Raw genomic sequence first — 26,128 nt, 5'->3', positions numbered from 1 at the left:
TGGTTCTTTTCTTGCACAGGTTACTGAGGCCTAGAATTGACATGAGGCCTGCTAGGCAACCGTAGCAGCCATTGTTTTGAAAGCAGCATATCTGACGGTCCTGGGCCCTTTAGAGTCTCTACAACGTCTCTGAATAAAAAGCCATCTGAGGGCTTCCCTGGTGGCGCAGTGGTTAAGAGTCCGCCTGCCGATGCAGGGGACACGGGTTCGTGCCCCGGTCCGGGAGGATCCCGCGTGCCGCGGAGCGGCTGGGCCCGTGGGCCATGGCCGCTGGGCCTGCGCGTCCGGAGCCTGTGCTCCGCAACGGGAGAGGCCACGACAGTGAGAGGCCCGCGTACCACAAAAAAAAAAAAAGCCATCTGACAACAGGAGGATAGATTTCTTGTTCCTCATTTTAGGGGCAAAGCATTCAGTCTTTCACCGTTAAGTACAATGTTAGCTGTAGGTTTCTGAAGATGTTCTTTATCAAATTGAGGAAATCACCCTCTATTCCTAGCTTTGTGGGAATTTTTATCATGAATAGGTGTTGGACTTTGTCACATGTTTTTCTGCATAAATTCAACTGATAAGATGATGTGATTTTTCTTACTTAGCCATTTAGTATGGTGGCTTACATTGATTAATATTTGAACACTGAACCAGCCTTACATGCCTGGAATAAACCCCACTTGGTCATGGTATATAGTTCTTTTTATGTATTACTTAATTCCATTTGATAATACCTTGTTAAGAATTTTTACATGTATATTCATGCCTGTAGTATCCTGTTTCATAGTACTTGTCTAGCTTTCATAACAGGGTAATACTAACTTCATAAAATAAATTTGGAAGTGTTCCCTCCTCTTCTGTTTTCTGGAAGAGATTATATAGAATTGGTGTTGATTCTTTAAACAAATTAGTAGACTTCTTCATGAAAGCATCTGGCAATAGATATCTCTTTTTCAAGAATTCTTTAACTACAAGTCCAACATCTTTAATCGTTTTATGACTACTCAGATTATTTCATATTAGTTTGGTGTTATAGTTTGTATTTATTTGAGGAATTGGTCCATTTCATCTAAGTTGTCAAGTTTACTTTTGTGGAGTTGTACCTACTATTCTCTTATTCTTTTCAGGTCTACAGGGTTTGTCATAACTCGTATTTTATCCCCTATTTTGTTTCTAATATTGGTATTTTGTGGCTTGCCTCTTTTTTTCTTTGTGCATCTTGCAAGAGGTTTGCCAATTTTATTGATCTTTCAATTTCAGAACTTTTGTTTAATTGATTTTCTCTATTTTCCACTTTCCATTTCATTGATCTATGCCCTTGTTTCCTTACTTCTGCTTTTTTAGTGTTACTTTGCTTTCCCTGAGATGGGAGCTTAGATTACTGACCTAAGAATTTCTTCTTTTTTTCCAGCTTTATTGAGATATAATTGACATAAAACACTGTGTAAGTTTAAGTTATATAGTGTGATGATTTGATACACGTATATATTGTAAAATGATTACCACAGCAGGGTTAGTTAACACCTCTATCACCTTACATAATTACCATTTCTTTTTTTCTTTTTTTTTTTTTTTTGCGGTACGCGGGCCTCTCACTGTTGTGGCCTCTCCCATTGCGGAGCACAGGCTCTGGACACGCAGGCTCAGCGGCCATGGCTCACGGGCCCAGCTGCTCCGCAGCATGTGGGATCTTCCCGGACCGGGGCACGAACCCGCGTCCCCTGCATCGGCAGGCAGACTCTCAACCACTGCGCCACCAGGGAAGCCCTACCATTTCTTTTTTGTGGTAAGACCATTTATGATCTACTCTCTTAGTAACTTTCAAGTATGTAGCTGGCTTTGGGTAGTATAGACATTTTAACAATATCTATATTCCAATTAATGAACACAAATACCTTTCAATTTATTTGTTCCCTCAGTTTCTTTAATCGAAGCCTTATAGTTTTCAATGTACAGATCCTTCACCACCTTGACTAGATTTATTCCTAAGTACTTTATTGATTTTGATGCTATTATGAATGGAATGGTTTTTTTATTTTTTCAGATATTTCATTGTTAGTGTATAGAAATGCAACTGATTTCTGTATGTTGATTTTGTATCCTGCAACTTTACTAAATTTGTTGATTAGTTCTAACAGTTTTTGGTGGAGTCTTTAGGATTTTCTATGCATAAGATCATATCATCTGCAAACAAAGACAATTTTACTTATTCCTTTCCAATTTGGAGGCCTTTTCTTTCTTTTTCTTGCCTGATTGCTCTGGCTAGGACTTCCAATACTATGTTGAATAGGAGTGGTGAAAGTAGGCACCCTTGTCTTGTTTCTGATCTTAGAGAAAAAGCTTTCAACCTTTTACCATTGAATTTGATGTTGACTATGGGCTTATCATTTGTGGCCTTTATTATGTTTAGGTATAATCCTTCTGAAAGATCAACGAAATTGGCAACCCTCTTGACCCACTGGTTGTTCAGGAGTGTGTTGTTTAATTTCCACATATTTGTAAATTTTCTAACTTTCCTCATACTACTGACTTCTAGTTTTATGCCACTGTGATCAGAAAAGATACTTGGTATGATTTCAATCTTCTTAAATGTGCTGAGACTTGTTTTTTGACTTGTCATATGATCTATCTTGGCGAACATTCTGTGTGCACTTAAGAATGTGTATACTGCTCCTATTTGGTGGAATGTTCTGTATATGTCTGCTAAGTCCATTTAAAACTATATTTCAGGGCCTCCCTGGTGGCGCAGTGGTTGAGAGTCCGCCTGCCGATGCAGGGGATACGGGTTCGTGCCCCGGTCTGGGAGGATCCCATATGCCGCGGAGCGGCTGGGCCCGTGAGCCATGGCTGCTGAGCCTGCGCATCCGGAGCCTGTGCTCCGCAACGGGAGAGGCCACAACAGTGAGAGGCCCGCGTACCACAAAAAAAAAAAAAAAAAAAAAAAAAAAAAAAAAAAAAAAAAAAAAAAACTATATTTCAGGTCTAACATTTCCTTATTGCTTTTCTATCTGAATGATCTAGCCATTGTTGAAAGTAGGGTATTTAAATCCCCTACTATTATTGTATTGTTGTCTATTTCTCTCTGCAGATCTGTTAGTATTTGCTTAATCCTTCTAGCCACTCTATGCCTTTTGATTGGAGAATCTAATCCATTTGCATTTAGAGTAGTCATTGATATGTAAGGACTTACTAGGTAATAGGAATTTTTAGGTAATTATAGGTAATGCTATCTTATTCATTGCTTTCTGCCTTTTTTATAGTTCCCTTGTTCCTTTCTCCCTCTCTTGCCTTTCTTTGTAAATTGATAATTTTCCTTAGTGATATGCACTGATTCTCCTCTCTTTATCTTGTGTGAATCTACAATAGGTTTTTCTGCTGTGGTTACCATGAGGCTTACATAAAACATTTAACAGATATAACAGTCTATTTTGATGCTGATAACAACTGAACATTGATCACATACAAAAACTCTACTCTTTTACTGCCCTCGTTTAATATTTTTGATGTCACAATTTACTTCTTTTTAGACCATGTACTCATTAACTAATTTTTTTTTTTTTTGGTGGTATGCGGGCCTCTCACTGTTGTGGCCTCTCCCGTTGCGGAGCACAGGCTCCGGACGTGCAGGCTCAGCGGCCATGGCTCACGGGCCCAGCCGCTCCGCGGCATGTGGGATCTTCCCGGACCGGGTCACAAACCCGTGTCCCCTGCATCGGCAGGCGGACTCTCAACCACTGCACCACCAGGGAAGCCCTAACTAATTATTTTAACTATAGTTATTTTAATACTCTTGTCCTTTAACCTTTATACTAGAGTTAACTGGTTAACACACAACTGTATTACAGTATTAGAGTATTCTGAATTTGACTGTATACTTTACCAGTGTGCTGTATAGTTTCAAATGTTTTCATGTTGCTAATCAGTATCCTTTAATTTCAGCTTGAAGAACTCCTTTCATCATTTCTTGTAAGGCAGGTCTAGTGGTGATGAACTCTCTCAGCTTTTGTTTGTCTAGGAACATCTTTATCTTTTTTATTTATTTATTTAATTTATTTATTTTTGGCTGCGTTGGGTCTTCATCGCTGTGCGTGGGCTTTCTCTAGTTGCGGTGAACAGGGGCTACTCTTCGTTGTGGCAGGCAGGCTTCTCATTGTGGTGGCTTCTCTTGTTTCAGAGCACGGGCTCTAGGCGCGCGGGCTTCAGTAGTTGTGGCTCGTGGGCTCTAGAGCGCAGACTCAGTAGTTGTGGCACACGGGCTTAGTTGCTCCGTGGCATGTGGGATCTTCCCAGACCAGGGCTTGAACCTGTGTCCTCTGCGTTGGCAGGTGGATTCTTAACCACTGCACCACCAGGGAAGTCCCAACATCTTCATCTTTCCATCATTTCTAAAGGACAACTTTGCCAGATATAGAATTCTTGGTTGGCCTTTTTTTCCCCTTTCAGCACTTGAATATATCAGGGAATATATTATCCCACTTTCTTTTGGCCTATTAGGTTTCTGCTGAGAACTCCACTGATAGCCTTATGGGGGTTCCCTTGTAAGTTACAAGCTTCTTTTTGCTTGCTGCTTTTAAGTTTCTCTTTATCTTTGATTTTTGATAGTTTTATTATAATGTGTTTCGGAGACTATCTCACTGAGTTTTTTGGTGACCTATGACCTTCGTTAACTTGCATATCTAAATCTCTCCCCATATTTGGGACAGTGTCACCCATTATTTCTTTAAGTAAACTTTCTGCCCCCTTATCCTTTTCTTCTCCTTCTGGGACTCCAATAATTCACATATTGTTTCTCTTGATGCTATCCCATATATCAGGTAGGCTTCCTTCACTCTTTTCTTTCTTTTTTCTTTGTTCTCCTCTGACTGGATACTTTCAAAGTTCCTGTCTTCCACACATTGTTTCTTCTGCTTGATCCATGCTGCTGTTGGTGCTCTCTGTTTCATTTTTCATTTCAATAACCGAATTCTTCAGCTCCAGAGTTTCTGTTTGGTCACTTTTATGACTTCTTTCTCTTTGCTACCTTGTCATTTTGTTTGTGTATTGTTTTCCTGGTTTCATTGAATTGTCTTTGTGTTTTCTCGTAGCTCACTGAACTTCCTTAAAACAGCTATTTTGAATTCTTTATTGGGTAAACCTCAGATCTCCATATTTTGGGATTGGTTACTGGTAGATTATTATGATCCATTGGGGTGTCATGTTTCCTTGATTCTTCATGTTTCTTGAAGTTTCTGCACTGACGTCTTTGCATTTGAAGTAGCAGTCACCTCTTCCAATCTTTACTAGCTCCCTTCAGGAGAAAAATACCTTTTATCAGCCCTGCTAGTGATTCTGAGGCTTTCTCAGAACTTCTATGGATACATCTGCTCCACATTTTTTGCTCCCTCTTGTGGCAGAATTCTTAAGCTTGTACGCCTTCTCTCAATCCAGCAACACACCAGGCTGGGTGCTGATAGCCTCCCTTTTTCTTTCCCAAGTGTGGCAGTAAAACTCACGTTTATGTCTCTCTCTGGCCTGCAGATTTGGGCTGGCTTTCTGTGCATGCCCAGTAGTTGTCTGCCAAAGCTTGCTCTTGCCACTGTCATTGGGAGCGCACACAGGGAGCCAGCCACAGGGTGGGGGTGTAGATGAGGCATGCAGAGTGCTGGGGGTGCCATGAACCAGTTGGGAGAATTTGTGGGTGAGGCATACCTAGCAGCTCATAGGCAGCTTCTTGATGGAGTCTGTGATATGGTTAATAAAGTTCACATACTTTCAATGCCCTCCAAGAGTCCTATCTCCTGCTCCCCCAGCCTCTTCCCAGCTCCACAGTCACACAGGCCATGATTCAGTACTCTGGAGGTGGTGGGGGAGAAACAGGCCTCTTTGGCAGCATTCTGCACAGTTGGGGAAGCCAGGCACTAACTCTACACTCTCACTTTTCCCTGCAGGAGAAATCATGGGCAGAGAAGATCTCTCTTGGCCCTAAGCTGTGCCACCTTGGGGAAGGGGTGATGTGGGTAAGTTGAGCTCTCCTCTTACCCTCTCCAATGTGTCCAAACTTTTTTTTTTTTTTTTTTTTGCTCCAGTGCTGTGCTAGAACTACTCTGCTGGAAATCCAGACTTCCACGAAGACCCTCTCATCTGTGAGTGATTGTCTAAGACAGTGTTCTCCAGGGGCTCCTGGCTGAGAGGGGCTAGAGCCAGTTCTCAGGCCACTGAAGGGTCCACAGCCAGAACCAAGGTCTTTTGCCTATTACCTGGTGCACTGCTGTGCAAGACTCCTCCTGCGTCCATTGGTATATGATGCAGGGTTCTACAGTTCCCACAAAGTATCATTTGGGCATGGATGGATGGGTGCCAAATTGTTGTTGTTGGGGGGGCACACAAATGAGGGTTGTCATATTTAGCCATGTTGCTGACATCACTCCCTCTTTTCTAATGTAAGTATTTACTGCTATAAGTTTTCCTCTCAACACTGCTTTGGCTGCAAACAACAAATTTTTTTAATGTTTTCATTTTTGTTCAGTTCAATATATTTTTTAAATTTCCCTTGAGCCTTGTCTTTCCCCCATTGATTATTTAGAAATATGTTATTTCCCAAGTGTTTGGAGATGTCCCTGTTATCTTTCCATTATTGATTTCTAGTTTGCTCAACAAATTTTAAATTTATATATATAAAGGTACATATGGGGGCTTCCCTGGTGGCGCAGTGGTTGAGAGTCCGCCTGCCGATGCAGGGGACACGGGTTCGTGCCCCGGTCCGGGAAGATCCCACATGCCATGGAGCAGCTGGGCCCATGAGCCATGGCCGCTGAGCCTGCACGTCCAGAGCCTGTGCTCCGCAACGGGAGAGGCCACAACAGTGAGAGGCCCGTGCACTGCAAAAAAAAAAAAAAAAAAAAAAAAGGTACATATGAACATGTTATAGTGGTTTTTAAAATATGTCCACAAATTCCTTTTTACTTGTGATGGTTAATTTTATGCATCAGTTTGACTGGGTCACAAGGCACCCAGGTATCTGATTAAACATTATTTTGGGTGTGTCTGCAGGGTGTTTCTAAATGGGGTCACCATTTGAATTGGTGGACCAAAGCAAATTGCCCTCCCCAGTGTGGGAGGGCCTCATCCTATCAACTGAAAGCCTGAATAAAACAAAAAACTGAACAAGAAAGAATTTGCTCTCTCTGCCTGACAGTCTTAAGCTGGGACATCAGTCTCCTTGTGCCTTAGGACCCGCCTGGAACTTACCCCATCAGATCTTCAGACTAAAGCTCTTGGGACTTCCCAGACTCCATGACCATGTGAAACAATTCCATATTGGGCCATGGGAACCCTTGGAAAGTGATTAGATTTAGATGAGGTCATGAGGGTGAGGTCCTCATGATGAGCTTGGTGCCCTTGTAAGCAGAGACCAGACAGAACTCCCTCTCTCGCTCTGTCTGCCATGTGAGGACATAGCAGGACAGCCATCTGTGAGCAGTAGAAGTGAGTTCTCACCGAGAGCCCAGTCAGCTGGAACCTTGATCCTGGACTTCCAGCCTCCAGAACTATAAGAAATAAATATCTGTTGTTTCAGCCACCCACCCAGTCTGTGGTATTTTGCTATGGCAGCCCGAGCTGACTGATATAGCTCCTCCTTTCAAGAACTGGACCTCAACTTCCCAGCCCTTCTTTTTCTTTCCTTTTTTTCTTTTTAATGTATATATATTTTTTTAATATTTATTTATTTTATTTTTTTGGCTGCGCCAGGTCTTCATTGCGGGGCACGGGCTTCTCTCTAGTTGTGGCATGTGGGTTTTCTCTCTGTAGTTGTGGTGCACGGGCTCCAGGGCATGTGGGCTCTGTAGTTTGTGGCACAAGGGCGCTCTCATTGAAGCACGTGGGCTCAGTAGTTGTGGCACGCAGGCTTAGCTGCCCCGCAGCATGTGGGATCTTAGTTCCCTGACCAGGGATTGAACCTGCGTCCTCTGCATTGGAAGGCAGATTCTTTACCACTGGACCACCAGGGAAGTCCCAGCCCTTCTTAGTAACTCACTTTCTGTGAATATAATAAGGTGGAAGTAACACGTCCCTCTGACACCCAGTTATGAAAGACACTGGGCCTTTCTCCTTCCTCTTCATCTCCATCTCCTTTCATCACTCGCTCTGGGGAAAGACGGCTGCCATGTGGCAGGGACACTGGGCACTACATGGAGGGGCCCATGCAGAGAAGCAGGCTTTCAGCCAACAGCCATGGAGGAACAGGCTGCAGACCCCACACAAGTGAACCTGGAAGCGAATTCGAGGGTCCTGTTGAGCCTTCAGATGACTCAGGCCCTGCTGGCAGTTTAACTGCAACCTCATGACAGATCCCAGGCTCCTGACCCTCAGAACTGTCTGTTAATCCATACTTGTTATTTTCAGGTGCTTAGTTTTGGGGAAATCTGTTACAAAACCACAAACAATACAATTGAATAACTCAATGACAATTCACGAACCAAACTTACTCATATAATCAACACTCAGATCAAGAAACAGAACAGTAGGGCTTCCCTGGTGGTACAGTGGTTGGGAGTCCGCCTGCCGATTCAGGGGACGCGGGTTCGTGCCCCGGTCCAGGAGGATCCCATGTGCCATGGAGCGGCTGGGCCCGTGAGCCATGGCCGCTGAGCCTGCGCGTCCGGAGCCTGTGCTCCGCAACCGGAGAGGCCATGGCAGTGAGAGGCCCATGTACCGCAGAAAAAAAAGAAAAGAAAAAAGAAACAGAACAGTAACAACATCCCTAAAGCCCCCTCTTCTCATTCCCAGTCACAAAACCCACTAAGCACATGTGCCACCCTATCCTTTTACACATAAATTAGTTTTGCGTATTTTGTGTGGTGTCCTACAATATGTACTCTTTTAGGTCTGATTTCTTTTATTCAACATTCTGTCTGTGTGATTCCTCCATAATATGGTGTAGAGTTTTAGATCATTTACTTGCATTGTTTACAGCATTCTGTTGTGTGATCAAACTACAATTTATTCATCTGCTCCAGGAGGACATTCCCTTCCATCATTCTCCTTGGCCGCTTCTGAAGACAGATGAAGGAACACTCCCTTGCAGTGTTTGGTCAGCTCTCTCTGTACCCTCAGCCAGCAGAGGGCTCAGGGCCCAGTCATCTGTTTCATCTCAAACAGCATCATTGCCTTTTAGTCTAGTCTGGGTGATGCTTTTGCCAACACCACTCTCTCAAAAACTTTGTGTGTCTTAGACTGTTTGGGAGGCTATAACAAAATGCCCACAGACTGGGTAGCTTCTAAACCACAGAGATTTATTTCTCACGTTTCTGGAGGCTGGAAGCCAGGGTGCCAGCATCGCTGGGTTCTGGTGAAGGCTCTCTCTCGGGCTGTAGACTGCCAAACTCTGGCTGTGTCCTCACAAGGTGGAAGTGGTAAGGGAGCCTTCTGAGGCCTCTTTTATTAGGGCACTAACACCATTCACCCAGGCTCCACCCTTATGACCTCATGACCCTCCCAAAGGCCCCGCCTTCCATGCCATCACGTTGGTGAACTTTGGGGAGACACAGGCATTCAGACCACAGTGGTGGGTTTCCCTCCTTGATTCCTGTGCCACAGTCATGAATCAACTTCACATGCCGAAAACCACAACCCAAATTCTTTTCACGACATGCCTCTGAGTTTACTTTGAGCAGGGAAGGCTTCTACAGAATCACACTGAAGTACAGTGGTGCTCTTATCCCGCCGAAAGGCTCTACCAGGGGCCACCCCAACGAAGTGTGTTACAGCTATGCCTTGAGTCGCCGTTCACCCCAATCCTTGTCCTGCTGGCCGGGTTTTGGATACGGATGTCTTCCCGAGAGGCTCACATTTGATTGATTTGGAAATAGTTTCATTTTCCAATGCTGCAACTTTTGCACTCTCTCCAGGGCTTCTAAATTCAGCTTGAAGATGGATCCGTTCCTTTCTGAGGGCATGCCTTACAGAGTGAAGCTAGAGGCAAGAGTTCATGGTTTCAGCACTTGCCTCATTCTCCTCACCCAGTGATGCCTTATGTTCATTAGATATATTTTCTTTCTTACAAGTTACTGTAGGTTTACTGTAGTTTACTAGGGCTGCCACTAGGGATACCACTGACTGGGTGGTTTAACAATGAGTTTATTTTCTCACAGCTCTGGAGGCTAGAACTCCAAGATCAAAGTCTCAGCAGGATTCTCTCTCCTGAGGCCTCTCTCCTTGGCTTGGAGATGACCATCTCCCCGCTGTGTCCTCACATGGTCCTTCCTCTGTGTCTGTGTCCTAATCTCCTCCTCTCATATGGAGCAGGGCCCCACCCTAATGACCTCATTTAACTTAATCACCTCTTTAAAGACCCTGTCTTCAAATACAGTCACATTCTGAGATACTAGAGGTTAGGACTTTAACACATGAAATTGCAGTGGACACAATTCAACCCATAACATTTACCACAGGTAATTTTGTCAGTCATACAGATCTTCATTTTCTCAGGGTTGTATAACAGTTTTTCTTTCTTTCTTTCTTTCTTCTTTTTTTTTTTTTTTTTGTATAACAGTTTCTTACTACTCACAACCTGGTTCCAAAGCAATGCCCCATATTTGTTTTTTGTTATGGAAGTACATTGTTTCTGGGTACTAACTTCCTTACCAAAATAATGCCACGTATAAAACAGCCTCAACATCTGTGGCTTATAACCACATTTACTTTTTTTCCCTCACTCACTTGTGGGTTGGTTGGGGTTTGGATGAACTTGGCTAATCTTGTGCCAAGGCTTCAGATTGGGCCCAGGTCTTCTCCACGTGCTCCAATCTGAACTTCAGGCTGGAAAGGCAGTGGGTACTGGGGACATGTACTCACGGACACAGCGCAACTGCCGAAGTGCAAGCCAGACAGCGCAGGGCATTGAAACCTTTGCTGGTATCATGATGCTAACATTCAGTCCACCAAAGCGAGTCCCAGGGCCATGCTGGGACCCAAGGGGTGAAGGGGTCCCCTTAGCGCGTCACAAAGCCACAGCAAGAGGGTGGATGAACAAACCGCTGCAGGGGATTAAGACGTAGGATCGATAATTCAATGTACTACAAATCTAGCCTTTGTGCACCCTTTTCTCAGACGATGCTTGGGTTTTGAAATTAGAATACCTTAAATCAATTTATTCCACCCCAACTTACACACTATAGTTTTCATATATTTTAATTCCGATTTTTTTTTTTTTTTTTTTTTTTTTTTTTGCCGTACGCGGGCCTCTCACTGTCGTAGCCTCTCCTGTTGCGGAGCACAGGCTCCGGACACGCAGGCTCAGTGGCCATTGCTCACGGGCCCAGCCGCTCCGTGACATGTGGGAACTTCCCGGACCAGGGCACGAACCGGTGTCCCCTGCATCGGCAGGCGGACTCTCAACCACTGCACCACCAGGGAAGCCCCTCTGATATGTTTTTTGTTTTTTTTTTTGCAGTACGCAGGCCTCTCACTGTTGTGGCCTCTCCTGTTGCGGAGCACAGGCTCCAGACACGCAGGCTCAGTGGCCATGGCTCACGGGCCCAGCTGCTCCGCAGCATGTGGGATCTTCCCGGACCGGGGCACGAACCCATGTCCCCTGCATCGGCAGGCGGACTCTTAACCACTGTGCCACCAGGGAAGCCCTGATATGTTTTTAATCCCTGAAGGCATTTTTATTTTTGTGTTATACAGTCGACTTTCATTTAGATTTACCAACACACTCTTGTTGAATTTTATTCTTCCTACATCTCTGATATTCCAATTAGAAATCATTTTATTTTTGTCTAAAGAAAATCCATTAGTATTTCCTTTGGTTAAAGTCTACCAGTAATGGATTTTCTCAGATCTCATTTGTCTGCAAATGTCATAATTTCCCTTTCATTCCTAAAGGAATTTTTTGCTGGATATAAAATCTAGGTTAGCAGTTATTTTACTTTCCCACTTTGAAGATATGATTCTTCTGTGTTCTGGCTTCTCTAGTTTGAGAAGTCAGTTCTCAGTTTAATTATTGCTTCTTAGAAAGTGATTTTTTTTCAGTATGGCTGCTTTTAAGATTTTTTTTTTTTAAGTTCTCAGCAGTTCTACTATGATATGCCTAAGTGTGGTTTGTTTTTTATAAATTCTGATTGAAATCTGTAAGGCTTCTGGAACCTGAAGCTTGACATATTCCATCAATTTTAAGAAGACTTCAAGCCTTTATCTCTTTAGACACTGCTTCTGCCTATTCTCTCCACTTCTAGGACCCCAATTCCATGAAGGTCAGACTGTCTTACTGTATTATGTATCTTCTACCCTCTTCTCTCTGTGCTTCAGTTTGGGTATATTCTTCTGACCTAACTCCACCTTCATTACTTTTCTCTTTTCAGCTGTGTGTAACCTACCAACAACACTATCCATTGAATTTTCAGTTTCAGTTATATTTTTCAGTTCTAGAACGTCCAGTTGGTTCTTCTTTCATAGTTTGCAGGTCAGTGATAAGGTTCTCAATCTTGTCTTTCATCCTCTTACCATATAAAGCATAGCCCTTTAAGTCTTCGGAAAAAGTCTGTTATCTGGACCCGCTGCAGGTCTGTTTGTTACTTCTCTTCATTTACAGTCATTTGTCTTCTCTCCTTGGACATCTGCTTATTCCTGACTGAATGCTGATCACTGCACATGAACAACTGTAGAAATAATTTGAGCTCTATCATGAGGTTCTCTCTCTCCCGAAAGAACCTATATTTGCCGCTGGCAAGGACTGACATTATTTGAACGGAGTCCCAAACAACCTGGGGTCCAAAATACCACATGAGGGTACCTCCGTGGTGGTTCCCAGACTCCAAACTTTGTCCTCCCAGGGCTGCGAGGGTGTTAAAGGTGCTGCTGCCCTCTTGGCCCTGCTCTGGAATTGGCTAACGCCCCTCAGGAGAAGCATCCCTGATACCCGGCTAACCTTGCTCACTTCCTCTGTTTCCCGGATGTTGACCCAGTTGTCAGTCACCGCCTTGTTGGTTCTCTGCTGCTTTCCGGAAACGGAAGTTCTCCAGAGACGGTTTAATTTCACGATCGGAAAGCCCGCGAGAACTTGGATTTGGATATGACACGTTTTCTGTGCCCGTTATCGTCTTCTTTCAGCTCTCCCTTCCTTCCCCCTTCCATAAACGGCCATGTGGTGCTGGGGCTGAGGCTCTGAAAACCGCTGGCAGATGTTCAGTCGGCGTCCGCCCAGGGGCGCTGGAGGGCGCCTGCGGGCTCTGATCCCAGAGGCATCGCCCCAGCCCCACCTCTTCAACAGGCAGAGCAGAGTCTTCCCGCCCAAGAGGCTGAAGCCAGGCTGCAGTTTCTCCAAGACTTGCAGAACCAGCCTCAACGCACCTCCTCCTCCGAGGTCTGTATCCCAGCCTCTGGGGACCCCTCCTCTAGGATTGGAAACTCTGGCCCCAGCCGTCCACCTCCTCCCCCCAGGGGCTGAGTTCCAGCTCTGCAGACCCTTCTTCTAAGGTGCAATGTTTCCAGGTTCTTCCCATTCACCCCGAGCTCTGGGGGCATGGCCTTACTACACCTGTCCCTCCACCACCACCTGGGTTCTGGTCCTACCCTTCCAGCTCTCCCTTACCTCTTGTTTACATTCTGTTCCCTCTGTTCAAGCAGCTGGTGTGGTTTCTGTCACCGGGCTGGATTCTGACGGACAGAATACCCAACCTTCCCTCCTCTAGTCTCATTTTATTCACTGACAACAACATGATTAGTTATTTTGGACCCACTTAGAATGTTACGCCAAGGCTTTACTATACTCTGTTACATTTTGCATTTCTAGAATGTCTATTTGGTTCTTTTTCAAATCTGCTTGGTCATTCTTTACAGTTCCTTTCCCACGTGTATTTTTAAGTTTGTCATTTAGCTCTTTAAATACATTAAATATAGTAATTTAAAGTCTGTGATAAGTTCATTTTCGCCACCTCTGTGACAGTATCTGTCTCTTGGTTCTCCTTGTTCTTTCTTGTGGTGACTTGTTTCCTTGAGTGTTTTTTAAAATTTTTATTTATTATTTATTTTTTAACATGAACTAATTTTCCTTAGAGTTTTATTTGTAGGATGAAGGTCTACAAGAATAACTGTAGGATAGCTAGAATTTGCCTTTTGCTTATGAGTGAAGTTGGATTCTTATTTTTCATGTTTAAGAATCAGTCATATTTCTTTTCTATGCGTTATTTTTTCATATGTTTTTGCCCATTTTTCTATTTGGTTGTTGATCTTATTGAGTTGTGGGAGCTCATCATTTCTATTGTGAAGATGGGAAATCATCACAAAGGATTTAAAGATTTTTTTCAGGATTACTTGGCAAGTTACCAGTAGTGAGGTTATTAGAATCCTTTTCAAGTCAGACGTTTAGTTCCTTTACACGTAAAGACACTGGGCGAGGTCCTGACTTATTAACAATCCTGTCATTTTGCTTAACTACAATTTTCCTAAAATTCCTTTCTTCTAGGTTGTAAATTTTTAGTTTTGACCTCCAAAAGCCCTGGGGTGGGAGGAGGGGTGGGGTGGGGGGAAGGGTGGGGATTTAGGGAATGAAATACTACAAATACTAAAGGCTTTATATAGTGTTCGGGGTGAAGGGTGCTTTGGTTCATAGGCATTACTGCCAAAATAGAGAGATTTGGGAAATGTAGTACTACCCACAGCCAGAGTCCATATTGTTAGCTGATGAGGCTGCAGACGTGGAACCTGCAGTCTGCAGAGGTCTCGCCTAACACTGGAAAGAGATTTAATTTGAAAGTGAACAGTCTGTTTTCTTCTTTAACATATTTTTGGCTGCTAGATTGTGAAGCTGTTGTGCAAATAATTGCACCATCACTGTGTTATTCACGGTGTCCTATTCATTTCTTAAAATTACCAGGGAGCAAGGCGGAGCGCAGAGGAGATCGGTTACCCCGAGCGTGGGAACGCAGACAGCTCAGGCCTCCCCTTCCCTGACGAACATCCTGTATGCAGCCGAGCCACCTGTGCGCAAAACACCTTCAAAAGGTGCCTCGGGAAACAATGACCGCTGGGCGAACGAGGTGTGCTTTCCGTGCCGGACCTGCCACTACAGATGTGCAGCCACCGGCCACCCAGGTGACCGTCGCGCCTTCGGTGGCCCACCTGCTGCTTTGCGGTCTCTCAGCTCTCCGCACCGATGTTCTGACCCAACAGTGTCCAGAAATGTTTACATGCAAAGCCAGGAAAGATGTTTAGGAGCGCCTTGCATGTAAACACATCACACGTAATTCCGAGACTCCTTTTGCAGTGTTTTTGGCCCATCTGTGCCTGAATTTTAAAAATGTCCCTGAACTCAACTGTCCAGACCTTCCCCCTCTGCCCTTTCTCTGCACATGGAGGGCTCGAGGGAAGGGCGCCGGAACTGGGCTTCTCCCGCCTGGAACCCCGTCACTCGGGGAATTTGCTGAGGGCAGCCCGTGCCTAGTCTGTCCGAGCGTACCTGCCCTGGGCACGGCCAGGACTCAGCCCGAGACCCCTTCACCTGCCCGCGCATACCTGCCGGGGGTCAACCCGGGACCCCTTCACCTTCCCTGGGCACCGGCGGGGCAGCGCAGACTCGTTCCTGCTCGGGGGAATGGGAGGACCGGCAGCAACAACCGGGACTACTTTTCGCAGACCCCCCACCCCCACCCCGGTCGGCCGGCGGAGGGAGCGCGGGCAGAGATGTCTCGGCGCGCGCAGAGATGTCTCGGCGCGCGCCTCAATCAGTGCGCATGCGTGTCTCCGGTGGGGGCTCCGCGCCTTCCTGCCCGCCAGCTTGTGCACTTCTCTCAGGACCTTCCAGGTGAGAACCGGGAGCCGCGCGGGGACGGGTTGCGCTCGGTCCTTCGGCCGCGTCCCAGCCGCCTGCGGGTCCCAGAGGGCGCCACCGACCCCAGCCCCCAGCCCGGTGCGGTGGGGGCGCGGGTGCCGCGCGTGCGGGCCGCCCGGCGTTCTCGGGCTAGAAAACCCCCGGGGCTCAGACTTGGACGCGGGCGGAGGACGAAGGTCCGACCACACGTCGCCTCCCGGTGCGCGGACAGGGGGTGATGCTCGGCCCTCGGGCCCGAGTGTCCTTCTCGGGCTTCGCGCTCCTCCCTGGGTGGGGGCGGCGCCGACTCTGTCCCTGGGTTTCGTCCTCCGGCCTTGCCCCGGGTCCCTGCCCAGCACCTGGGCAGAGGCGTTTTCCCAGAGGACAGCCGTCCGTTTCAAGTCCCTTGGTGAGCGGCCCGTCGCGCCGGGGTGAGGATGCCGGACCCGCGGGGCCCCGGGAAGCCCCTCTCGCTGCCCCCCCACATGTCCTCCAGCACCTTGTGTGCAGCCCCCACGATGGCCCGTGAGCCTCGGCACGTGGTACTGTCTCTTTGCAGAACACGCTCCCCCCTCGCCCCCTCTTTCCCAGCCACCAGCTGCTTAGCCTCTGGTTTCTGCTCAGACGACGCCCCCCCCTAGGCCGGCCCTGACCTTCAGGGTGAGGGGCCCGTTCTCTGCGCCCGTGGTCTGGGAGCTTCCCTGAGGACGCCCCATCCCGTGGTGTGGTCGCTGCTCTCCCTCCGGCCTGCAAGCACAGGAACCCACTGCCGGGGGCCGAGCAGGCCCTCAGATCCGTGAAGGAGTGAAAGCGATTTCCTAATAAGATGTTTGGATAGTCGGTGACCGACCAGGTGTCACGAGGACTGTCTGGTGACGCGGTTCGTGGGCTTCTCCAGGCCCCCAGCTTGCTCCCCTGGGGCCCTGCACCCCACCTGATCGCTCCCCAGACGAAAAATCCTTTAAGAGAGTGGACATCGGTTCTCCAGTTGTACAATATTAGGAAGTGGAGGATGTAGACTTGTGACTATAAAGTATCAGTTCTATTCGTTTAAACTGTTTTTCCTCTAGATCTTGGTTTCTGTGCCACCTATACAAAAGTAATTCTAGATACTTTACAAGTGATCTAATTGTAACAATATTTTTTTTCTGTTTTTAAATTTAGTTTGTTCCACATGATTTTCCCCAGAGAAAAACAATACTTTTGTTGTTGTTGTTCGGTACGCGGGCCTCTCACTGCCGTGGCCTCTCCCGTTGCGGAGCACAGGCTCCGGACACGCAGGCTCAGCGGCCATGGCTCACGGGCCCAGCCGCTCTGCGGCATGTGGGATCTTCCCGGACCGGGGCATGAACCCGTGTCCCCTGCATCGGCAGGCGGACTCTCAACCACTACGCCACCAGGGAAGCCCGACAATACTTTTATAACGGTCGGTGGGGAAACAAATACATATGCAGGAACCGTTACTCTATGGTCAGCTTCTCCATTACGCAGTGGGCAGAGGCCACACGTGTTACGTCTCCTGCGTCCTAATAAGGTGTTCCCTCCACTTGGGCTTCAGACAGTGGCGAGTTATTTTGCTTTATTTATCCTGTCACCCTAGTTTGGAGGGGCGGACTGGTGCTGCAGAAACATTTCTCAGAAGTACTGTTTGAACTTTAAAAAAAATCAGATACCTGAGTTTGAAGGCGGTTGCTGTTTGTGATATCCGAGAACGGCAAAAAACTAAAAGGGCTAAGAACTGGGTATGCCTTGATTCACAAGAGGACTGGCTGGACCGTTTGGTGGCAGAGAATTTCTGTTCAGAGCTCCAGGAATTCTCTCCCGGCTGCGTCAGGAAGCAGCTGCTGGTGTGTGAGAGTTTTGAAACGTGGCACAGCTCCCCACAGAGGCATACAGATTGGTCCCTCAGGGTCTGATCTTGGAGCTCAGAGGTGATGTTCTTAACAGACGCGGACTTGGCCAAGGGAACCCGTGTAAGTTTCAGGAGCCCGGCAGTCTCTGGTCTTGATTATCACCTCTCGGCGCAGCTGGGACTTCATAGCACCCGGCGGGGCCACCTCGGGTGGAAATCCGAGTCTCTGCGCTGTGGCGTTGCCTCCTAGACGAAGCTGAGAACCAGTCTTCTAGAGGTTAGTCGTTATTCATAGTTAGGTTGATGTTCAAAGCCTTTTTCACGTGGGGGCTGAGCTTGAACTGAAGACGTTGAGCATCCGAGTGTGCTGGCAGGGCTCTGGGGAGGACATGTCCGCCCAGAACATGCTTGGTTTATGTTGCTGCCTCACTTTTCAGATTCTTTTTCTTTTTCATTTATTTATTTATTTATTTATTTATTTATTTATTATACAGCAAGTTCTTATTAGTTATCTATTTTATACATACCAGTGTATATATGTCAATCCCAGTCTCCCAATTCATCCCACCACCACCACCACCCCACCCCCCACTTTCCCCCTTGGTGTCCATACGTTTGTTCTCTCCATCTGTGTCTCTATTTCTGCCACTTTTCAGATTCTAAGACGCACAACAATGGGCTTACTGTGTCCTAGAATTGTTGTTCTACGTCTATATGAAGCTTTTTGTAAGGTCTTGTGTAAGCTGTTAAATTTTACCTGTTGGCTGACTGATGGTCCTTATACTGGAGGTAGATGCTGGGCTCATCATTTGCGTCTGACTTTCTTGTTTACAAAGTGAGTGTGTGGCAGGTGAGTGACCGAGTATCAGATGGATTAGAGTCGGGCATCTTTGGAAAAACAAATTTAAATCTTCAAGATCCCCAAACCACACATGCTTCCCGGTGCTCTTTGAGTTTTGTTGGGTCGATGGAGGTGTCATGTCCTACGTGATCTTAGCCAAGCTTCCCCAGGCTCCTCAGCGTCCTGTAGCTGGGGCAGAAGTATTTGGAACAGGCTTTAAAGTAATATGTGTGCATGGAAGAATTGCCCCAAATAAAAAGTATGAATGGAAACTGTGCAATCAGGGGGGTCTCTCTCCCCATAAGAAACTGTTAAGGAAAGCATTATATTTTCAAAAAAATGATTAAAAGAATTATATTAAAAATATTCTCCTGGCCTTTGCTTTTGTAACTTAACACGATTTGAAGATTTCTTTTAAAATCACATACTGTACTGGGACTTCCCTGGCGGTTCAGTGGTCAAGACTGCAGTTCCAATTCCGGGAGCGTGGGTTCGATCCCTGATCGGAGAACTAAGATCCCACATGCCGCATGGTGTGGCCAAGGGGGAAAAAAATCACATACAGATCCCAGCATGTATTTGACAGAATTGCTTACTAACATCCCCTGGGATGGTAGTTGTTGGCTCCCTGTCACCCCATCCTGGAAATGTGTCCTCGCCTCCCTGCTCATCCTGATTTTTCTTTCCCTTGCTGCTTCACCTCCTCCGCTGCTTTTAGCCTGTTCATTTTCTTCTGCCACCTCTCTTGCTGGAGGCCCGCTGGACCCTCTGTGCCAGGGGAGGTGACCATCCCCCTGGACTGGCTGAGGAAGGGCGCCACGGAGCTGGGATGGCAAAGTTCAGGGGCAAAATTAGAATCCAAGCAGATCTTGACAGACTGGGATCCAAGTAGATGACATTTAACAGGGATAAATATAGGGTCTTATGCATTGGTTTTAAAATAGAGAAAACTTGCTGTGGTGTAATTTGAGAGAAGTCTGTAATGCACTAAAAATGTAGCTTTTAAACTATCCTGAACTAACCTAGTCCTAAAATTTAGGTAAGTTCCAGAAAAGACCTTAGTATCACCATTTTTTCATAGGCCCTCATTTACAGAGCTTCCTCTAACATAGGAAAAGGCTTGCTAATAAGTTTGAAATATAAAATATATTTTCTTAAACTGCGTATTTTCTTGACTGCCTAGAAGAAGAAACCTCTCTACTAATTAATTATATAACATCCATGTTCTGGGCCCTGGGATCGGCAGTGAGTGAGCCTGGGGAAGAGACAGGTGCAGAAGGAACAAGGCCCAGAGGTGACAGCCCAGGTGTTGACCCCGTGGGGCATCTGGCTCTTTGACACGAGAAGCTAGTGTTGTCACCAGCGACCTGTGTGAGCACAGCTGTGGCCCTGCCGGCCAGGCTGCAGTCCCTTCAGTAGAGCAGCCACAGGACATTCAGATGCGCAGTTTCTTTTATGTTTTCCTCAGCGTCAGATTCGAATATGGGTTTGTTTCATCGCAGGTCTAGAGAACCGAAAGGATTGTGAGAATGTCTTTTTTCTTTTTTTTTTTTTTTTTTTTAATTTTTGGCTGCACCACACAGCATGTGGGATCTTAGTCCCCCGACCAGAGATCGAACCTGTGCCCCCTGCATTGGAAGGCAGAGTCCCAACCACTGGACTGCTGGGGAGGTCCCTTGTCTACTTGTATTAACTCTGATACGGGCCATTTTAAGTGTGTAGCTTGGTTACCTACCAGACTGATTATTCTGGGAATCAGAGTCCTTGGTTATTTCTACTGACTAATGGAAAACTGCATCTTGGGACTCTTTTTGCACGTGGAGTAAAACTCAGGGGTATCAGGTACTCTTTGTGGGGTTGTGCTGTGTTTAGCAACCCGGGCCCCAGCCCTCAGGGTTCTCGAGTCGTTGGAGTTAAAGCTGTCCCTGCCTGTCTCCAGAGACTGCAGAATCCCACCCGGCTGGAACCACCGTCTTCATTTGTTCTGGTTCTAATGGTCTCTGGCTAATTTTTGCGTCCATGGTTCCCAGATGTTATGACACCATCTTATGTTTGTGAGGTACTGGACTTTTCCCAGTGCCACGAATGTGTGTATAAGCTCTTACGTGAGGAACTGGACTCAAATCACTAATTTTTTTTTAATATATGTATTTTTAAATTTATTTATTTTATTATTTTTGGCTGCATTGGGTCTTTGTTGCTGCGTACAGGCTTCCTCTAGTTATGTTGAGCGGGGGATACTCTTCCTTGCGGTGCACAGGCTTCTTATTGTGGTGGCTTCTCTTGTTGCGGAACACAGGCTCTAGGTGCGCGGGCTTCAGTAGTTGTGGCTTGTGGGCTCTAGAGCGCAGGCTCAGTAGTTGTGCACGGGCTTAGTTGCTCCGACGCATGTGGGATCATCCCAGACCTGGGCTTGAACCCGTGTCACCTGCATTGGCAGGCGGATTCTTAACCACTGCACCACCAGGGAAGCCCCATGGAAGTAGATTTAGACTTTGTGACATGCAGGGGAATGCTTTAAGCAAAAGCTCTTGGGCGGGTCTTTGTTATTGCTTCCTTTGGGGAAACCAGTTTCTGGGCCCGTCCCCAAGGCCTCCTTCCCGCCGGCTTGCCATGGTCATGACTGGGCTCCTGCCTACTGGTGTCATCCTTATTCCCGTGGGTTCAGCCCCTCAGGATTGCGGGCTCCTGGAAGCCTGTCGCTGCTGTGCTGGCTGTACCTGTTAAAGGCATAGAGATGCATGTTCGCATTGGCCTCCAGTAGTCACTTGCTGTGATCCCTTATCTGGTCTAGATCTGATCTGTTTCAGAGAGGAAAAACTTACTTTAATCAAATGCTGCTTTTCTGTTTAGCTCCGAAACCTGGGACTTAATCCAGCTGACGCTGGCTTCAGCATACTGACCATGGGACCTGGCAGGATTCCGTGTGCCCAGGACAAGCCGGCCCAGGTGGTGAATGCTGGCATGAGTGACCCACGGCGCCTGCTGCACAGCCAGTCTGCAGACAGAGCCACCGTGCATCCAGCCTCTGGAAGGTACTCCTGATGGATGTTCAGAAAGGCATTTACCTCACCTGCTTTGTTACCTTTTATATTGAACAAGTGTCAGACACTCACAGCAAAGTGTCATCAATAGCATTAAACTCCAGAAGTTTTAGCAGAAGCTGTGTCTTGCGCGTCCTGTTCAATAAGAGGCCCTGAGCTTTGGTGCCCTCACCACTGCGTCCAGATGCGTGCGAGGGAGGGAACGCCGTGCCTCGCCCTGCAGGCACTCTTGACCTCAGAGGGGAAGGTTGGGTGATGGAGGGAGGGAGGTTGTCCAGGCATCCTGGAGTGTGCATCCAGATCCTGCTTCACTTGGGAAATGTGCCAGTGACGGGGCCGTCGGGCGTTTAGTAGAATTTCACTTCCCTGGACTTGGGGTCTCGGGTGCTTGAAATCTAGTTACTCTGAGGACATAGAATCTTTCCCTACTGCCAGGATTCAGGGACTGAAAGGATTATGTATATATTGGGCTTGCTAGTGTTTTACGTGGAAATCTTTATCACTTACTTTGAAAAGTGAAAGCACTTTCTGGACCTAAAATTTGTGAATGCCAAATATTAGCTTTGCGTTGCTTCTATTTTTTTACAGAAAGAGGGTCTACTTGGTCATTTCAGTAGGTAGAGGGACATCTGGAAGTGAAGACCTTTCTATTCAAAAAGAAATAGCTGAATAATTTTTATTCAAAATGATGTTTTGTCTGTTACCAGCTCTATTTCTTGTCACTATTTTTTTGAACATGTAGTGTAAGCATTGTAAACTGTTTTAAGTTTAATTGAAGTTATTAAACTTCCTGAACTCTTAATGATACTTTTGGCTCCTCTGCGTTTTCTGTTTCTACAGTATTGTCGAGAGACCCTGTCTAGTGTGCTGTTTGCTGTTTGGTGTGCTCCACGGGTCTCGCAATGCCCAGCCTGTTGGTCTCCTGGGCCCTTTAACGTGTGGCTCTCCTGGGGTGTGGGCGTGGGGGCAGAGAGAACATGGCATCTGCATGTTGTCCATCTCTCCATCCAGAGACCACCAGGAGCACCATGGGAGGTGGGCCTGGGTAGGAGGGTGTTAAGAAGAAGCTTTGATGGGATCTGGGCTTCCGTTGGGTAGTCTGGGGGACGGTCTAAGGAAGCCAGAGTTTGCTGTAGCTTGGACGCTGTCAGAGAGAGGAGTGATTCTCTGATTGGGCATCTCAGGAACCCTCCCTACAGCAGTGGTGGGGTGCGGTGGGGGCAGACTGGAGAGCGTGAAGCTGGGATGGGTGAAGAGACAGCAGCCACTCATTTTAGCCAAGGGGGGGCTCTTGGTGTTTCAGGGGAGGCACAGTGACTTGGTTGTCGTCTGTGCTTGGATCACGCCCTGAAGCGGCCTTCCCATCTCACTGCATCTCGGTCCCGGGGGCTCTGAGTGGCTCCCATTCCGGGAGGGCAGCGTGACCCGCCTCCAGGTGCCCGGCTGCCCCTCTTCTCTCCGTGTTCACATGAGCTGCTGCAGCTGGAACCACGTGCGGCGCTGTTTTCTTTTTCTTTTTCTTTTTTTTGCTGTTTTCTTTTGCATGAGGAAGCATGAGGCGGTAGGACCAATGTGATATCATTTTAAGGCTTTTCTCCTGTTCTTACTGCAACCCTGTGGCCACAGGAGGATTCTGGACCCTGTAGTACATGTTGCTGGCAAATGGAGGCCATACCAAAGTGAGCAAAGTTGTCTTTAAAAAAGTATTTGTACAGTGATAGCATTACACAGGTAACTGAATTACACTGTTACTGTTTCACAAGCCTGGGCTTTTCCATGGGGGCTGGTGTGAACTCGTGGGGATGGGGGTCTGAGCCTGGACGATCACAGGCGCCCATGTTGGCTGAGGGCTCGTTGGGGAACAGGGTTCTTTTTTGTTTTCGGCAACACCATGCTGCATGCAGGATCTTAGTTCCCCGACTAAGGATCGAACCCACGTCCCCTACTGTGGAAGCACGGAGCCCTAACCACTAGACGGCCGGGGAAGTCCATCGGGCTCTTGTTTAAAAGCTCTGCTTTGCAGCCCGCTCCCACCTGGTTGAGAGTTCCTTCTGGAGCTGTCCGAGCAGACTCGCTCACCCTGGGCCCTTCAGACCATCCACTGATGGATTCCTGGTGGATATTTTCAGAGATGCATTTTCACCCTTGACCCAAAGAGCCTGAAGTCGGGTAGAATCCCTCACTGCTGCTGTTTTCATGGAATATTAATACTCTGCCTGCGGGATCACCTGCGGGATCAGCAGACTTAGCTCCCAAGCTAAGGGTGGTTTTTATATTTTATTTTTTTTTTTTTTGTGGTACGCGGGCCTCTCACTGTTGTGGCCTCTCCCGTTGCGGAGCACAGGCTCCGGAAGCGCAGGCTCAGCGGCCATGGCTCACGGGCCCAGCCGCTCCGCGGCATGTGGGATCTTCCCGGACCGGGGCACGAACCCGTGTCCCCTGCATCGGCAGGCGGACTCTCAACCACTGCGCCACCAGGGAAGCCCGGTTTTTATATTTTTAAAGAGTTGTAAACACAAAACATGAATGTGTGACCGGGGTCTTTGTGCCCCTTTGTAGAGTTTGTGACTTTGTATCACGGCCCAAGTGTGATATTCCTGCTGTTATTAGGAAACACTGTCCTCTGAACATTCGCGTGTGCTTCTCTTCACAAATGTTACCTCTTTCCCTTCATTTTTAGAGGCACGTGGGGTGCAGGCTGCTGGCTGGGCTCAGGTGGGCGTGCAGGGCAGTGGATGGCGCCCCCTCGTGGCGGGACCCCTTCACCGCCAGGACCTCAGTCCTGAGGTTGATTCCCAAAGGGGTTTGGTCCTTGTTTTGTTTTTTGTTGTGATGCTAGATAGTTGGTACTGCATGTAAAACAAGTTATTTTTAGCCAGTCTGAGGATAGCTTGACCAGGTTTCCAGCTGGAGGATGTTTCCCCTGAGCCTGGGCTGTTTGACCCTGGAAGGCAGCCCTATCCTGGAGTTGCACTTGCAGCCCAGCCTTTGTTTCTGTGTCTGACTACTTTATGCAGGTGGAATTTAAAGTTCATAAAATTCCTTTATTCTTTTTTTCTTTTTTTAAATGCCATACCCTGGGCAGCACACCACAGAAGTGATTTTTTTTTAATTAATTTATTTATTTATTTATTTATTTACGTTGGTCTGTGTTGCGTCTTTGTTGCTGTGCGCAGGCTTTCTCTAGTTGCGGCACACGGGCTTCTCATTGCGGTGGCTTCTCTCCTTGTGGAGCACAGGTTCTAGGCGCATGGGCTTCAGTAGTTGTGGCACATGGGCTCAGTAGTTGTGGCTCTCAGGCTCTAGAGCACAGGCTCAGTAGTTGTGGCGCACCGGCTTAGTTGCGCCATGGCATGTGGGATCTTCTGGACCAGGGATCGAATCTGTGTCCCCTGGATTGGCAGGCAGTTTCTTAACTACTGCACCACCAGGGAAGTCCTTCAACATATTTTCTAACATGAGTATAAATACTGACACACTTTTACACTCTTCTGAGAAGGAGGTAATGCCTAGGAGGCTCTTGTCAATATTTAGAAGTTAACATGGTTAATTACTACTCGAGACTTTTTTTTTCCCTCTTAATCAGATTAGCTGTAAGTAGTACATCTTAAAGTAATAGAAGAATACAGAATTAAGAGTGTAGAATTTGTCTTTCTGATTTTTAATTGATCTTTCTCTAATCTCCCTCACATTAAATACTAGCTGGGAAGACGCTTCAGATCCTTAATATTGAGACAAAGAGTAAAGCGAAGTCTCAGACAATGGCAGAAAGGGGGATTTATGGAAATGGGTCTTTGCGAGCACCATTGCCCTGGTGACGGAGACCACAGTCTACCCCGGAGCATGAGGTGACTCCGAGCCCACCAAGATGTTGGATGGACACGCCGGTCTCACGGGGCACTGGGCCATCCACTGCCACACGGGTGAATACCCGAAGGGACTGCTCCTCTTGGCATCTCAGCCCAGGTGAGCTTTGGCTGCCTTCAGGGCCTGGCGTAACGGACCATCAAGGTCTAATATTTAAGTTGGTGTAGGTGTAAGGCAGGAGAAGTAGGCCCCGGACTGAAAGAAGTAGAGGTTACAAAGAAATCCAAACTTTGGATCATATAGGTATTTATTTATTTAATTAATATTTATTTATTTGGTTACACCGGGTCTTAGTTGTAGCAGGCAGGCTCCTTAGTTGCGACTCATGGACTTCTTAGTTGTGGAATGCAAACTCTTAGTTGCGGCATGCATGTGGGATCTAGTTCCCTGACCAGGGATGGAACCCGGGCCCCCTGCATTAGGAGCATGGAGTCTTATCCACTGCGCCACCAGGGAAGTCCTGGATCATATAAGTATTTAAATTCAACTTTGCCTCATCAGCTACTGTATCCCATCAGGTTACTAATATTAAATCTATAAATTATTTCTGGCACAGTTTTAAGAAGTGAATTGTTGAGGATTTTTGGTAGAACTACTTAGAACCTATAAGTTTATAGGATGAAGTTTGGGGGTCTCTATTTTAAGAGTTTTAGTGGAATGTTGCTAACCCATGTCCTTTTATAATGAAAACAGCAACTGTCTGCCATGGTTTCTTTTTTCATTCCTAATCCAGTCCTCAGATATTAGAC

General features: G+C 46.9%; 1 long non-coding RNA gene across 1 annotated transcript; it reads left to right on the top strand.

Annotated features, from left to right (window-relative positions):
* Window positions 1-15,711: 15,711 nt before the first annotated feature.
* On the top strand, window positions 15,712-22,307 carry LOC307062037. Its single transcript, XR_013811207.1, has 3 exons — window positions 15,712-15,769; window positions 21,322-21,503; window positions 22,101-22,307. It is a non-coding gene; the product is annotated as an uncharacterized lncRNA (long non-coding RNA).
* The last annotated feature ends 3,821 nt before the right edge of the window (window positions 22,308-26,128 follow it).

This window comes from Hyperoodon ampullatus (genome assembly GCF_949752795.1).
Source record: "Hyperoodon ampullatus genome assembly, chromosome: 13".
NCBI classification, from domain to species: Eukaryota; Metazoa; Chordata; class Mammalia; order Artiodactyla; family Ziphiidae; genus Hyperoodon; species Hyperoodon ampullatus.
The sequence above is the reverse complement of the archived record's forward strand: the minus strand, read 5'-3'. Positions and strand labels throughout refer to the sequence as shown.